This window comes from Molothrus aeneus, chromosome 2, assembly GCF_037042795.1.
Source record: "Molothrus aeneus isolate 106 chromosome 2, BPBGC_Maene_1.0, whole genome shotgun sequence".
Classification (NCBI taxonomy): Eukaryota; Metazoa; Chordata; class Aves; order Passeriformes; family Icteridae; genus Molothrus; species Molothrus aeneus.
In genome coordinates this window covers 91,693,902-91,709,114 of record NC_089647.1, presented here as the reverse complement: position 1 = coordinate 91,709,114, position 15,213 = coordinate 91,693,902, and the positions used below count along the sequence as shown (strand labels likewise).

The 15,213-nt window shown below is 45.1% G+C and overlaps 1 long non-coding RNA gene across 1 annotated transcript in view; it reads left to right on the top strand.

Moving 5' to 3' along the window:
- LOC136553646 (uncharacterized) overlaps window positions 1-14,709 on the top strand; it is a 32,727-nt gene extending 18,018 nt beyond the window's left edge. Inside the window, exon 2 of the long non-coding RNA XR_010783197.1 lies at window positions 11,206-14,709. This is a non-coding gene — a long non-coding RNA (uncharacterized lncRNA). The remainder of the gene's footprint in view (window positions 1-11,205) is intronic.
- Window positions 14,710-15,213: the final 504 nt, after the last annotated feature.

The following is a 15,213-nucleotide window of genomic DNA, read 5'->3' as shown; positions in this document are numbered from 1 at the left end:
AAAACGCGGCTTTAGCCCGGGGCAGACCAGCGTGGGCTGAGGAAGTGCGACCGACACGCGGGGGGGAAGGACCGGAGTCTGCAAAGTGTGCATTTAGGGGAAGAATAGCTTTCACCGGGAGGAGGTGAAATATAGTTTACCAAGGCGTAAAACTCCATAGCAACTAGGAACTAGTGGTGAACAAAGGCGCCATACATCCCAGAAAGGGGGTGAAGTTGCAGGAGAGGTGTAGGGAGAAGTTTATTTCCTACCCAAAAATTGTCTTGCACAGATTTCAGAAGGGTTTGTTTTGATGAGATGGTTTTTGTTGTTGTTGTTTTTGGAATTTTTTTTAAATCTATCCAATGTAGAAAAAGTTTATAGGAAGATTGTCCCGCTAAAACCACTGGTGAGTGGATAGTTCAATCCTAATCAGATTAGAAGAATGAATGGCAGTTCAGTTTTGGAGCTGCAAACACAAGTAGCCCAAGGCCAGGAAAGATCTAAAACCCCAAGCACGGGAGTTCAAAATGAAGTATAGACACGAAAACACAATTCCCACCTGGTGAGGAAAACTCTGAAACCATCTACAGTACTTCCGAGTTACATACACCTCAAACATGGTCTCTCCTTTTTTCCTTGCTCGCTGGGTATCTTTATCTTTTGGAACAATCTTGAGTAATTCCTTGAGCCCGTGATCAGATTAACGTTCCTTATTACCTTTTATTTTACGTGTAGGTAGCGGAAGAGAGAAAGAGGGCTTACTTTTGTCAAGGGCTTGTTTGTTTGGTTTTTTAAATTATCTGTGCCTTCGTGCATTATCAGTCTTACCTTCCCCTAAATGGCTTTTCAGTCACAGGGCAGGTGAAAGCTTTATGGTTTGTCATGGTCCCCCTCCCTCCCCGATGACAGAATGTAGGAAATAATGCAAACCCCAAGATGTTGTGCAATCGAGTCACTATGAACACGTGCATTTTCTACCTTGAAGAACCATAAAAAGGAAAACTAAGTGGGAAACGTCTTTTAAAATACACAGTTGTAGGTGAGCTCAAGCCTACATGTCAGGACAGAGTACGAATAAGGGAAGCATGGAGTTGAGCCTAAAAAACTCCTCAGCAGTGTTTTGAACAGCCATAAGAGTGAAGACGGATATGGACATGGATTGCGTTTTCCAAACGGGAAATTTCTGTGCTCACGTGCCAAATAATTACTTACGTGTCATATGGAACAGCCGGGAACGAGGTAATGACAGTAGAACATGCATTTCTCCCTCCAAAAGCGCTTCCTCCGTTCATCTTCCTCTCAGTTTCTAACTTTCTAGCAAGGCTGAGGAAGTTTCTGCTATGCCTCCAACGAAAATGTCTCTTTAGCAGACTAAGTTTGGGTGACAGCAAATAATTTCCTATTTGTTTTGTTTTAACTAAGCAGCGGCAGGGAAAAGTTCTGCCTGATTTTCCCGAATATAGCAGCATCTCAGTTTTAGTTTTGGTCTCACAGACCAAAACTGACTAGATAAGTGGGACAAGCTGATTATGATGAATGTGCCATAAATCCACATATTTAAGAATAGGAAAGCGATGAAGTGGCATTATTGCAAAAGGCATCCTTGCGTGACCAAACGAGCCCAGTTCTGTACAATTCAGTAGAAGCGTGCTATGTAGCTTTACTGTTCAGTGGGTAGTTTCAGGTAGATAAACTAGATGTGTCTGTGCGTCTCAGACATGTTTTATATATTTCATAATATCTAAACGATGTGTTCATGTTTTCATGGTTAAGTGTTCCTGTTTAGACATCTGGATTTATCATCTGTCTTAGGGGAGCCTTAGATGTTCAATAAGAGAAAATACTGCATTTGAAAGGTAAGCCTATTGTCATGAAAATGGACGAACTCAGAGCCCGTTGTTTAAAAAACGGTCTCTGCTCCTCGGGGTATTCTTGTTGATCTCCTTTAACAAGGAGACACATTTAAAAAGAAAAAATCTGTAATAAAAATTGTGTCTGCTTCACAAATATATGCAATGACGTCATGTCCTTGGGTGCATCCCATCATACTTTCCGGAGATTTGCTGCAGAATGCAAGTCCCTCTCCATGCTTACATGGCTGCACACCAGATTCAGGTACCGTCGAACCGAGGTGTCTTGCCATACCTGCTAGTTTTATTATAACATTCTCATTGCCTAACAGGAAGAGGACTCGCTACAGGCATGAAATTTGAGTGGAAGTATGAAGAAAATCAGAGCTAAAATTCACAGAGGATCGTGTTTGTCTTTTGTGGTACACAACATATTAATTTCTAACAAATGAAAAACGAGCAGAAAAAGTATTACAGAAGCTCAGTTTCCATTCTGTGAAAGAGTTGGACAACATCTGGAACGGAGCCCTTTCCCTCAATGAGCGTCAAATAGTAAGCGCAGCCGCAAAACCCCTGAAAGGGAAACTTCGGCATTCCCTCCGCCGGTGCGCACGCCTCGCTTAGCGAGAACACCAGGCTTACAGGGATTTCCAGAGTCTCTGGAGATGGCAAATGGAACTCTGAAATGCTGATTTCAACAACACTCTGGGAGTTTGCGGTGGAAGACGTCTGCCTTTTCCCTACGAACAGGGAGAGAAAGATCTTTCTTACGGAAAGGGGGGTTGGAGACAGCTGCAGCAGAGCTTCCTGCCGCTCTGCCTCCAGCCAAAAGGGCTGCAGATTCAAACCGGGCCGGATTTGAGCCCGTTACTGCCAAAATCCCCCCGATTAGACAAGCTAGTTGCCAAAAGTCATTTAATGAAGCCCAGGAGCCGCTATCCCGTGCACACCCCCTGTCACCCCCCCGGCAGCGCCACACAGTTTGTTACAGAAGGCGAAGTGAGCGGCCCCGCCGCCCGGGGGGCACCGGGCGCTGCCCCGGCGCCCCGGCTGAGCCGGCTCAGGGCTCCCCCAGGCCCGCCCGCATTCCCCGTGGGGAGCTGCATTCCGCCTCTCCGCGGGGGCAGGCGGGCTGTGGGACTGGCGGGGGACGGCGGGAGGTGCGGTGGTGGCAGCCAGGATGCGAGCGGGGAGCCCCAGGTCCCCGGGGAGCAGCTCCGGGCCGGGCTGTGGCGTTGCCGGGGAGATAAACGCCTCTTGTCCCTGCAGAGGGGACAAGGGACAAAGGTTCACCTGACTTGGGTCAGGGAACCGGCGGCCCCCGGGCTGCGAGGGCTCCGCTCTGCGCTCCCCGAGCGGGACAGGTGGGACTGGTCCCGGTGGAATTTAGCGGGGGTGAATCGGGACCCGGGCGTTCCCTGTCCAGAGGGCCCGGGAGCGTCTCATGGGCCAGCACCGCCTGCGAGGGGCAGCCCCAGAGCCGGGCTTGTCCCCAGGCTGTCGTGCTCCACATCCTTGCTCTCCGCTCCCTATGCCCTTCATTTTTGTCCACTAGTGACCAAATGGCAACTTCTATGACTTTTGTCATAGACTGTCTGCTCGCCTACCTTCCTTCCCCAACGATGTGTTTCAGGTCATTTTGAGGGAAGTCAGCTACTTATTGGAACTTGAAAAAGCGAGACAGCCCTTGGAAATATTTTTAGGAAACCTGTGAAAATGTTCAGCTTGGTATGAAGTATTTCTGCCTCTCCACAAAACACAAAATACGAACCAATTTAAAGGAATACCTCAGAGGGGAAGAGAAATAAATCCACAGTCATTCAGCAGTAAAACAAAAGTCAGAAAATTTTCTCCTCTTAAAAGAATAGTCAAGGAAGAAATGTCTTTTCAGATATCAAAGAAGAGATATTTTAAAGAGTGTTCCTAATGGAAGGGCCTTTGTATTTTCTGCTCTGACAGCGGGGTTCTGTATTTTGCAGAGTATCCTCGTACCACCAACACAGGAAAAATACCATTCGAGAAGCCAGGAGTGCTGACACACAATTCAAGAGTGAATTTCTTAAAGAACAGTTTACCTCCACCTGACAATAAGGTGCTAACAGAAACAACATTTAGAATTTTGCCACTGTACAGAATACTTTCTGAACTTGTAAATAAAATAAACTCAACTAATATTATTCTCATTTTGGAATCTTTACAATACAATTACTGCAGACTGCTAAGATCATTCCACTGACCCTCAACCATACTACACAGATACTGCCAAACTGAATTCCCTTATTGTTTCTCAGAGCCAGCACTTGTTTAAAAGGGGAATGCAGAATCACTAATTTAAATGTTAGCTTTCGAGAAAAAAAAAAAAAAGAAAAAAGAAAAAAGAAATGAGAGAGAAAGGGGAAGCGAGGAAAATGGTGGTAAGCTGTCTTTTAAAATTAAATAAATTTGAGAAGTCTATAGGAAAATGGCCTAAGGGTGACTAGACTAGTGTTGTCTCTTCTTCAGCCTTCTGCAGGTTATTTTTCTCCAGCATAAATGTAATTTAATAGCCGAGATGGATATTGTTTCACTTTCAGTTATCTGCTCTATACTCCGGTCTCATTCTACATTAGATGATTACCTTACTGTCCTATATGCACAATTTAAAGGGAATTACCTATTACTTCAATTATTTGTTTCTTATCAACTGATGTTACACTACAAGGATTTGCATTGAAAGGACACAAAGAAAGAGCAAGTCATGGCACATTGCCAAATAAAAGAGTAATGTTCTGGTGAATTTAGCCCAAATAATTTACTGCTATATAAAAGTGGAAAAGTGGAAGGTGAACCCTTTGACCAATAAATCTCTTCTGCATGTGAAACCCTTATCTTGTCCCCTCCAATATATTCCACACTAGGAAGCCATCATCATTGGCTCTGGTTTGTTATTTGTAAACCTTGATCTTCTGCACTCGGTGTCCTAAATATGGATAATTAGCATCAGTTTATCACGCCTCTGCATATTTTCTCTTCTCTCCAAACATGCATGCTTCTATTGGCTGCCATTCTGTCACAGAAGATTATGGAGACAGATTGCAGAGAATGAATGTGCTAAACGAGATTAGGAAGGAATAGAAATAGCAACTTGGCCAATAAATTCCTCGTGAGAGCCTTATCATACAATTACACGTTGACTTGTTTCACACTCTCCCAGCCTCTTAATCCAACGCCCCCACCAAGAATAAAATTTCACTAATTTCTGAATTACTGCATATCCTCATGACTTGTCACTGAGAATGGTTGGAAGGAGCAACACGGTCGAAAATAGCACATCAAACTTCCAAAAAGAAAAGAAACTTTACAGACAGAAAGAAATGTGGCTTTAAACCGTTTGTAGCCGTGTGTAGAAGTTTTTGTGCAGCAGCAGTTGGAAGGGTCAGGACTTCAACATCAAGACATGGTCCTCTGCACTTTTGCTGCCTAACTCTTTACATCAGAGGTTACCTATCCTTAGAGTGACTTGCGGGCCACGATACAGAGGGTTGATGCTGCTAAACTATTCACCCACTGTGTAAGAGACTGTCCAATGAGCCCTACAAACTCATCAGAAAGCAATGGCAAAAATACCTACTGCTGTCATCAGTTTCTGGGACATTCCTGAAAATTGCGGTAATTGAGAAGACGCCCAAAGCATGACAGCAAAGGGAGACAGAATCCCGCTGAACTCACAAGAAACATCTACCAGCTCTAGTGGAGCTAGTTCTGCCCCTTCTGCCACGGCTGTTTTAATGCGGATGACAAGAAAACATGATTTCCATTACGTAATTCAGAGGTATGGCTAAAACCTTCAGGAGACATCATCTCTGGAAATGTTGGAAGTCTACATTTCCCCCCTTATGCTAGCCCAAGAGGAGGGCTTGCAAAAAATATTAATGTTGTCATAATGTTGTTTTCATTGTTTTAGATACATGTAGAAGAGGAAGGACATAAATGGAATTAAAAGTCCCAAGAACAGAAGACAAAGCCTTGCTGTGCTGGTCTATACTCATGGACTTGATGTCACAGTGCTTACACACGTCTTACACTTTTAGATTTAAGAACATTTCATAGCGTTTATTACAGTGACAGAACTTGCTTTAGAAAGGAATGGGTTTCTATAACTCGAGTAATTGTTTCCCCTAATAAATGTGAATCTTCAACCCCATACAGAACCCAGATGAGAGGTGTGATGAAGTTGTGCTATGTATTCCCGGGGTGTTTAGCGTCACTCCTGCCTGTGCAATTAGATGGTGGGAGTAGGAGTGAAGGGATACATGTTGCAAGTGTTAAGGATGTTAAAAATGAAGGGATTGCTTCAAATGGGACCTTTCCTGAACGCTTTTCCCCAGTAGGGAAGTGATCCAGGCTGCAGTGGAGAATCCCCTCTTCCCCCAAGCTGGGGACCATGGGGTGGCCGTGAGCCTTGGGCATGGCAAACCCGTCCTGCGAGTGCCCCAGAGCCTTGGTCCTCGAGTTATTCTGAAGTGGGTTTAGTGATGGTGGGGTTGGTGATTTATTTATTTATTTTAATCTGCTCGTTATTTCCTTTTGCTCTCCTCCGGAGTTTTGTTTGATACTAAACCCCTCCAGATGGAAAACCAGACTGCAGATGAGAGTCACTCATCCAGAGTCTTGAAACCACACGGGTGCAGAAAAGACTGAGACGAGAATAGCATGACCCTGTGGGATAGCAAAACAGCCTGCTACCTGTTTGCTGCCATGAGAACTTCTGCGGTCACATAAAATAATAATAACTCTCCCTTATTTCCTTTTTAATGTTATAGCCATAGGCTTGCATAGATATTCATGTGCACGTATATCTATACACATACACACACATACAGACACACACACACACATACATATATGCATTTATATATGTGTGTGTGTGTATATATATATATGTACACACACATCAGCCGAATGAATTGGTTAGCATCGGGCAGAGAGGCGTTTGCCATTAATCTGGGAACAAACCGCTAACCTCGGTGACTGGTATTTTAGCTTTTCTTTTCTCGCTTCTCTCAGTGTGGGGAGAGCAGTAAAGCTTGTGTGGACTGATTGTGAGGGGCTCTGCTGGAATTTGGCAGGCCAGGGGCTTGGAGAGAAGCCCCATGCTGACTCCTATTCAGCGGGCCAGTTTTCTGCGAGCTTTGGAAGTTTCACTCAGCCGTGCACTCAATGGCTTCACAAAGCTGATTACAAGCTTCAGCGCATTCCTGAAGGAGCCAAAAGCGACGCAGGTGCAAACGAGCCGAGGGAGCCCCTTATCCCGGTGACAGAATGGGACAAGCTGGGAAAGGCTTGGACCACACAAATCCAAGGCTCACCAGGCAGCAGCAAGCCTGCCTTGGGAACCGGGGATCATTATCCGCTCCATTCAGCGGGGACCCAGCGGCGGCAGCGGCACGTCCCAAGGCTGGGGACGGGCTTTCCGTCCCGGGTGGGAGCAGAGCCCTTTCACCTGGCATCCTCTCTCCTCTCCCCTCGCGGCTGCCTCAGGCACGAACCCGAGGTGCCCCTGCTCCCCCGAAATTATTTGTTTCCCAGCATCTGTTAGGCTTCAGCCTGCCGCCTGAAGCACCTTGCCGTTTTCTCCCCCGTTGCCCCGTCCCACACGAAAAGCCTCCCTCCTGCTCCTCTCCCCTTCCCCAGATGAACACGGTGCTAAGGGTCTGTCTGGAAGCCCAGCACAGAAAACGCACTGATCCGAAATGGCAGGTTTCCTCCCAGCTGAAGTTCTCTAACAAACACCCTATTTTGAAGACTGCCTTTAATTCCAGAGAGAAGCCAGCCGGGAGTGCACCCTCCTCCCCTCCCAATTACTCGAGCCACCCGATTCCCACAGAAACCTCCCGCAATACAAACGCCTGGTGAATGCTTTCTGACTCGGTGAAAGCAGCCCACGGTCCCTGCCCTTCCTGCCTCCCTAGCGAGCGAGGGGGTGGCGAGGAGTCGAGGGGGGTCTTGGTGCCGGAGAGGGTGAAGCGTGATTACTTTTAATTAGGGGTTCTCGGAAGGAGTTCCTCTCGCCTCCGCTCCCTCGCCCCCTTTCCTCGCTCTCAGTCCTTCCCCTCCAGCCGAGAGAAGAAGCTGCACTGTACTTCCCTGAAAAATTAATTACGGCCCTTCCCCGCTATCAATTACGGAGGAATCAGCCTTTCCTAGGGAGAGGAGAAATAATCAAAAGGCTTTTCAGTCTTGCTAGGGGGGGGACGACCTCGGACCGCCGAGCACATAATGCGGCAAGGGGCTGCCGCGCTTCTGGCCGCTGGTTTCATATGCAAATGGCGAGCTGCCTCCAAGTTATCATTATGGTTTTATTTTTTTTCCCCTCTTAATGTTATTATTGTGTCGGGGTTTTAATAGCCACATGCTCTACCCTTCCCTTTCAGCGAGGTTTCCTTGGCGATCAGCCACGCCGCTTCTTCCCCGGGCGCATTGCCCCCGCCCCAGCGCCTGCCCCACGTCCATGTTAATTTCGCCCTATGGAAATGAAAGCGGCCGGGCCGGGCAGCTGATATTAAAGCGATCCCCCGGCCCCGGGGCTCGCCCTCCCCGCTCCGCGCTTGGCCGTGCCTCCCTCGGCAGGAGCGCGGCGTGTCGGTGCCGCGGCCCCCCCGGGCCCGGGCCCGCCGCCCCTTTCATGCTGGGGAGATGCTGGGGAGGCAGCGGTGCGTTTGCTTGTGCGGAGCACACCGCCTGCAAGCGGTTGCCTTGGCAGAAAGGTGCAGCTTTCTGATGTTCTTTTGTCTGATAACTAATTCAAGTTAATGCGATCTTTATGTAAAGCTAACAGCGGATAATTGTCTATTTTCTCGCCAACAATCTCCATCACAATCACTTATCTGGAAACCTGCGGTTGTATTAATCGTTATATTCCCCGAGATAAGCGTCTCTCGAATTATCAGTAAACACTGGAGGGAAATTAAACAAACTCCAGAGCCACTTAAGTTTCCTCTGCAGCTTTTAGCCACCTTCTCGGGAGGAGGGGGAGCGGGGACGACGGCACCCCTCAAACCAACCTGGGACCGGAGCACAACATGAAAGGGGGGTGTGTAAAACAGGGAAGAAGGACCTGAAATTTTGGATAAATGTGAAGAGCCGAGTCCCGCTGAAGGCGGCTTCCCTTCGAGGTGCCGTGCAGCAGTCAGACATGCACCTTACGCCCCGCTCGTCGGGCGGCGGTCGGTCTTTAGCGGCCCCTGGGACCTTGTTGGCAATTCTTGTAAATCATGTAATTAAGTGTATTAGTCTCTGCAGGGGAAAGACGAGCAGCTAGGAGAGAATACACCCAGAGATTAAGCAGGAGTCGCATCAGTCTTTAGGTCTGATACACGAGGAGAAGAGAGTTCTGCTGCCTTCCGAGAATCACCGTATTAGCACAATTATTGGCAATATTTATGCTAGAGAGTGAGCTGAACCCCAGGAGGGTAACAGAGAGAGCGAGAGAGCGAAACTACTGTGGGAATATGTTTTACTGCTCAGATCCCATCAGTTCCGTTAGGTGTAAAGAAATTATAGCAAATTGTGCTGGAAACCCCTCCAGGGAAAACATACTTGTACGACAAAGATTTTGTCTTTTTGAGATGAAGTCAAAACATCGGTGTCAAATGAAACTCATTTTAGGGGCGCTACCGTGTGTGTGTGTTTACTTGAGAACCTGAGTATGGGGGGGAAAGAAAAAAAAGCGAAAAAGCAGCCGAAACCATGACATTTCAGTGGTGAATCTGTGCCAGCAGAGAGTTTGCAACTTCTTGGGGAAGAGCGAGGCGCCCTGCAGCCTCCCCTCGCTGCCCGCCCCGAGCCCGGGCTGGGGCCGCCGTCCCGCCGCAGGGCTGGCCGGCAGCGTCCGGCGCGCTTCGCCCTTCTGCCAGGCTTTTCCTCCTCGAAAGCGCTTTGTGAACGTTAACTGAGTAATCCTAAACTGGCATTTAGTTACGGAGCGGGCACCAAAGAATTTTAAAACTCGCCTCTATGATGAGCTTTATTTATATACGACTTCAGATTTTTTTTTTTTTTTTTTTTGTAAGCAAACTTTTATTCACGAAGGTTTCCAGTGGCATGGTTCGCGTCCTAGCCTGAGGAAGGTGAGATCTGGGATGGAAAAGACAAAAAAAAAAAAAGCAAACTACCCGGCAAAAAAAAAACAAAACAGAAAAAAATTCCCCCCAACACAACCAAACACAAACAAATTAAAACACCTCAGCGAAACCCACAAACCTCCTATTACTTATTTGTGTGTCATGACGGCGCAGTTCCAAATATGATCGTTTTCTTGAAAAAAAAATTAACTGCTTTAATTCTTGAATTATTTCACTTGAGCTAAAAGTTCCCAGGGTAGCTTTTTCTTATGGCATTTGAGAATCATCCCACTTCATCTCTCACCTGAATCTTGTCATCTGTGCCATCTTGAAGTGATCTGTGAACAATGCTGGTCCCTTGGACAGCCCAAGCTGGTCAATCAGGCAGAACAGACTATGCAAATGGAATGGAAAGGCGAAGCGATGAAGAACAGTGGCCCCCATTGTCTTGGGCATTTCAAAGCGAAGCCCAGCTGCAGCAGGCGTTGCTGTCTCGGACCCTTGGTTGCTACTCTAATGTCATCATTGCAAAACATCACATTTTGAAAACACTACAGTCTGAATGCATGATCAGCTCTCCACAAAGATTTCACTTTGCCGTGACATCTTTCGAAGTCACTAAAAAAAAAAAAAATCGTGTGGAGGAAAAAGAGCAAAAAAAGTGCCACCACAACTGGGGACTGGGATCCCAGCCACGCTGGCCGCTCCCATCCCGCAATCCCGCTCCCTCCACTCCTAACTGCGGTGCAGCTGACTCCTTTTGCAACCTTTTGGTGAACGCCTCGCCTTTCGTGTCGCTTTTAGCGTCGAATGGGGTGATGATTTAAGTTGCATTTAACTTATTTTCTGTCGGGTCTCTTTCAGGCACTCTAATGAGCTAACGCCGGGGAAACGTCGCTGTGAGCAGGCAGTGAAGTATTTATTCACAATCGCTTCCAAAACTTCAGATACTCGCGGCTTTGAAAGAGTCAGGCAATGTCTTTGCGAGTGATTAAACCAGCAACTAAGCTGGGTATTTATGGGTCCGTAAGGAGTTTTTGTGAATACTCTGTTTCTCAATACACTCATGCAGTTGTCGCTCCTGAATATTGCTGCCAGCCCTGCTCCAGCTTCGCTTCCCGGCACTGGTCCCAAAGTTAACTCTGCCATGAGAAACGAACTTTCAGTTCGGTAAAGCTGAGGGCTGTCAGATGATTAATATGCATTTTCAAGAGACTAAATCATTGCCCGTGTTTCACTTATTGTTCCTTTTCATTTTCTTTTGTCTGTAGGTGACATTTGTGATCACCATGTGGTGAGCAGAGGAAACTCCCCTCTCTTCCACCCTCATGTCAGGAGCCTGTGCTCAAGGAGCAAAGGTCTGTGCCATCGATATCTAAAAACGCTGGGGGTTGTGTTTCATCTACCCAGTCTCTTATCTCAAAGGAGTCAGTGAATCCAAAGCTGCTTCTCCAAGGATAGTCTTACTCCAGTGAGCCTACAGAGATGGATCCTGCCCAGCCTCTGCCACTGCCTACGACACAGACACAGCAGTCACACGTGAGAGTGGTCACCCTTCAGTGCAGACAGTTCAGTGCTCATGAGGGAGCAGAGAAGAAAGTTTCATTGGTCTAAGGGAGCTGGGCTAAGAAACTCTTAAATGCATTCTTTGCAGGACCAAGAATAATTCAGTGCTTCTTTCCTACCCCTTAAACTGGCTCTTTCCCTTTAGCTTGGTTAGTGCATTCTGTAGCAGCACCACATAAATTACAAAGGAAGAAAAGGATGGAATTATTTAAAATTAAATAATTATTCACTGTGATTTGTTTGGCTTCCCGAAATTAAAGTTGCCCTTTTCAGACTGCAGCAGTGGATATGAAGGAAAAGATGAGAGTAACAAAACCAAAGAGAGATGAAAGTGAATGGGGAAAATAACCTAATGTGCAGGTAACGTTTCATCTTTTGGCTGGAAGATCTTTCCCCTCACCAGAGAGAGTTTTCCAAGGATAACTACTATGTTAAAAGAAAGCCTGTTTTCCACTACATAAGCCCTGTGGTCAAATGCAAGAACTCAGACTGCTATCTGCCTCATACAAATATTTCAGTAAAGATGATATGCACTGTAAGCACCCTTCTCTGCCAGGTATTTGTTTACTTAGCACCTCAAAACTTTTCCTCTTAGACAACTGGATCCCTCAAAACCTATGTTCTAGGAAGTGTCGGACATGCTTCAGGTCTGGATAAGTCACTTACTGACTTGAATGCAGAAACCCAGAGGAAAAGCAATGTTTTGCAGCCAGTGCCTACACAGAGGACAGCAGGGGCCAAATGCCCTGTTCTTGTTAGAGGTGCATCTTCATCTGGCTCTCTGCCAAAGCACTTCCAGAAAGATCTTGTAAAGCAGGAACTCCAAAGAGGAGCAGCTTCTGGTCACACCTTCCATGGAGGTGCTGCCATGGGGCTATGTAGAGGGTGTGGCCACCACAACTCCCAGCTGCTGATGGTGAGATGGATGATGTCCTCAGGGTGCAGACCAAGGGTGGGAAACAGGGGCCCACAAGGTCATGTCAACACTCTGGACTCAGGCATGTCCGTCTCTACAAGAGCCCTGTTCTAAGCTCGTGCTGCCAGCTGGACCTCAGCCCTTCTCAGCAGCCTGCCAGCCTCACACACCAGGGGTGTCAGCCCAAAGGTGGGTTACCCACCTCCACTCAGGCTTTTTGTCCCTTCATGGAACCAAACCAGTTCCCATCACCCCAGCTTAAGGACCTTGGCTCTACTGGGAGGGAAATGGCCCCAGATCTGCCCTTCAGGCAGGGTGGTCAGATAAGCAGGGACAACCTCCTTTCCCAGTGGCCCAACATTGGGTGGAGGAACTAATTGGAAACAAGATCAGCTCCTCCCTTGAGAAGCTGAACTTTGCTTTTCTCTCACAGCTGGAACTTCTGCCCCATCCCTATACCAACCCTAGTCCTGGTACATTCAGCCACAGAGATCTCTGCTCATGCACTGACTGTATTTTTTCATGTTTATTATCATCCAGTCCAGTGTGGTGCTACCTGGCACACATACACTTGGGGAAGAAAACCATGTATTCAGCAAATGGAGCATACAGGGTTTAGGCTTTGTTTTGTCTTGTTTTTCTTATTCCAGTTTCAGTATAAAACTGTAGAAAAGATAGCCAAGCAACTCTCTGTCATGAAAAATGATCAAAACTCCGAGTTATGAGATTAAAAATTACTGGAGAGCAGAGATGCCAGGAAGAGACAAGAACCCCTTTCTGCTGAAATACAAGTTCTTCTTTTCCTCCTTCTGTTTCATTTCACCTCATGCTCAGATAAGGAACAGAATTACTTTAAAATGTTTGCATTAACTCTTTTTATTCAGGATTTGTTCTAGCCTTTCAAAGAATTATTTTACTGTAAGACATGTGTGAGTGATATATAACTAATCACACTCCTCCAAAGCAGTAGAGAACTACAAGATATCCTGCAGTCCTCAAACCTTTACTATTTTTATTGCCACAAAAAAAATTGATGCAAAATACCTCTTCAAAGTACTATAAAAACCCACACATAGTATTTTCAGTGAAGATAGCACCTATTGCATTGCCACCTTAATTCAAAGACAGTTTTGTAACAAAGTTGTACAATCAAAGCATATGTCTTTCCTGATAATTTATGAGCTGTAAGATTATCAGTTGAGTTGCCCATGGAAAAAGTACTACACCATGTATTGTATTACTTGATTAATTTTCTTTAAAATTTTACTTTAATTTTAACTTCAGCTAATTACTGCATTGTGATCTAAGTCAGCAATCTCAAATTAGCTATCAAGGTAACTTTTGAAGAAACTCTACAATTGCATGATAATGATGAAATTTAAGTTCCTGTCAGTTATTGTGCAATGTCTACACTATGGAAAAGTAAACCTTCAGGTATTTTAATTCTATTTGCATATATAACATTGTGGTTTTCCTACTTCATTTTTCAGAGTAGAATTCTGAACTATAAAAACACTACAAAAAACCTGTTTGGGGTATTTATTTATTTTATTTTTCTAAACTGAATTATAGCTTTGATGAAACTGTGAAAGGAAATAGTTTTGGGGAGCAAATTGTCAGCTACTCAGATTTCTTTGGAAAAGCAACTTGTTTTGCAGGTACTGATGCAGACTGATAGAATTGTTCTCTAATTCTACTAAAATAGACAAACACATTTCAGTGCAATTGATATCTATATATTCAACTTGATTCTGGTCTCACATCTGCTTAAAATTCCAAATACCTTTTGCTCAAGCCTTGATCCAACCCTGAGTGATGTCACTGTATAATGACTTCTGGTGGGCTGCGGTTCAAGGGCTTTTACACCACTGTGCCTCTTGCCACTAGGCTGAAAAAGGTTATTTTTGCTACATCTTTCTTTTCCTGTGAGACCAGATTAACTTGGAAAGAATTAGAAATGCTTGAACAGAGATGCTCAAGGTTACTTTTTATAGCAATACTTTTAACTTTTAATATTTCTTACAAATAAATGTAATTTGATAGCAACACAAATATTTGCATTTTCTGGTGTATTGTCACTCATTCTTTATTTTTTTGGTGAATCTCAATTTTGCCTGTATGCATTCATTGCCTTATTTCTAGCAACACAGCATTGAAATTTTAATGTAAATAACAGGTGAAAAAAGAATCTATTGTAAAATACAATATATGACAAATTCATTGAAATAAGCAAAAAATTTTAAATAATAGTTATTCAATAAATGTCAGGAAAGCAATCTCATATCTTCACTGATCAAGGCTTCTGTGTAGCTTGGAAGAAAGTGATGAAGGAGGACTTTTTATGCAGTAATAAACGGAGCTTGTTCCAGTTGTTAAGCACATAAATAGAAATTCAGCAAGTCTTACCAAAGAGGGTAATGAACAACCACAACTAAAAACTCAGATCTCTCTCTGTTTTGTACTGCAACATGTACAGGGAGGAAAGAATTTGTTTGTTTTTTTTTTCTTGGTGATGACTCAGATTAGGTTGTATAAACTTAGCTTTGACTCTGAGAGCTGCAAAGCAGCCACAACTTTGCTGCTCACTGTTAAAGGTTGTTTTATTTACAGACTGGTAGAGTTCCTTTTAAGCATCTCCAGAAAAAGAGGTACAAGAGAGAAATCAAAGTGGAAAAAGCAGTCAGAACACTACAAATATAATGCAGAATCCCTTTGTGTTGGTAAGCATCAATAGGCAATAAAGCAAACTCAAATCTACTCCTTTTTCTTCATCCTGTATGCACTGAATAGGTTAAAT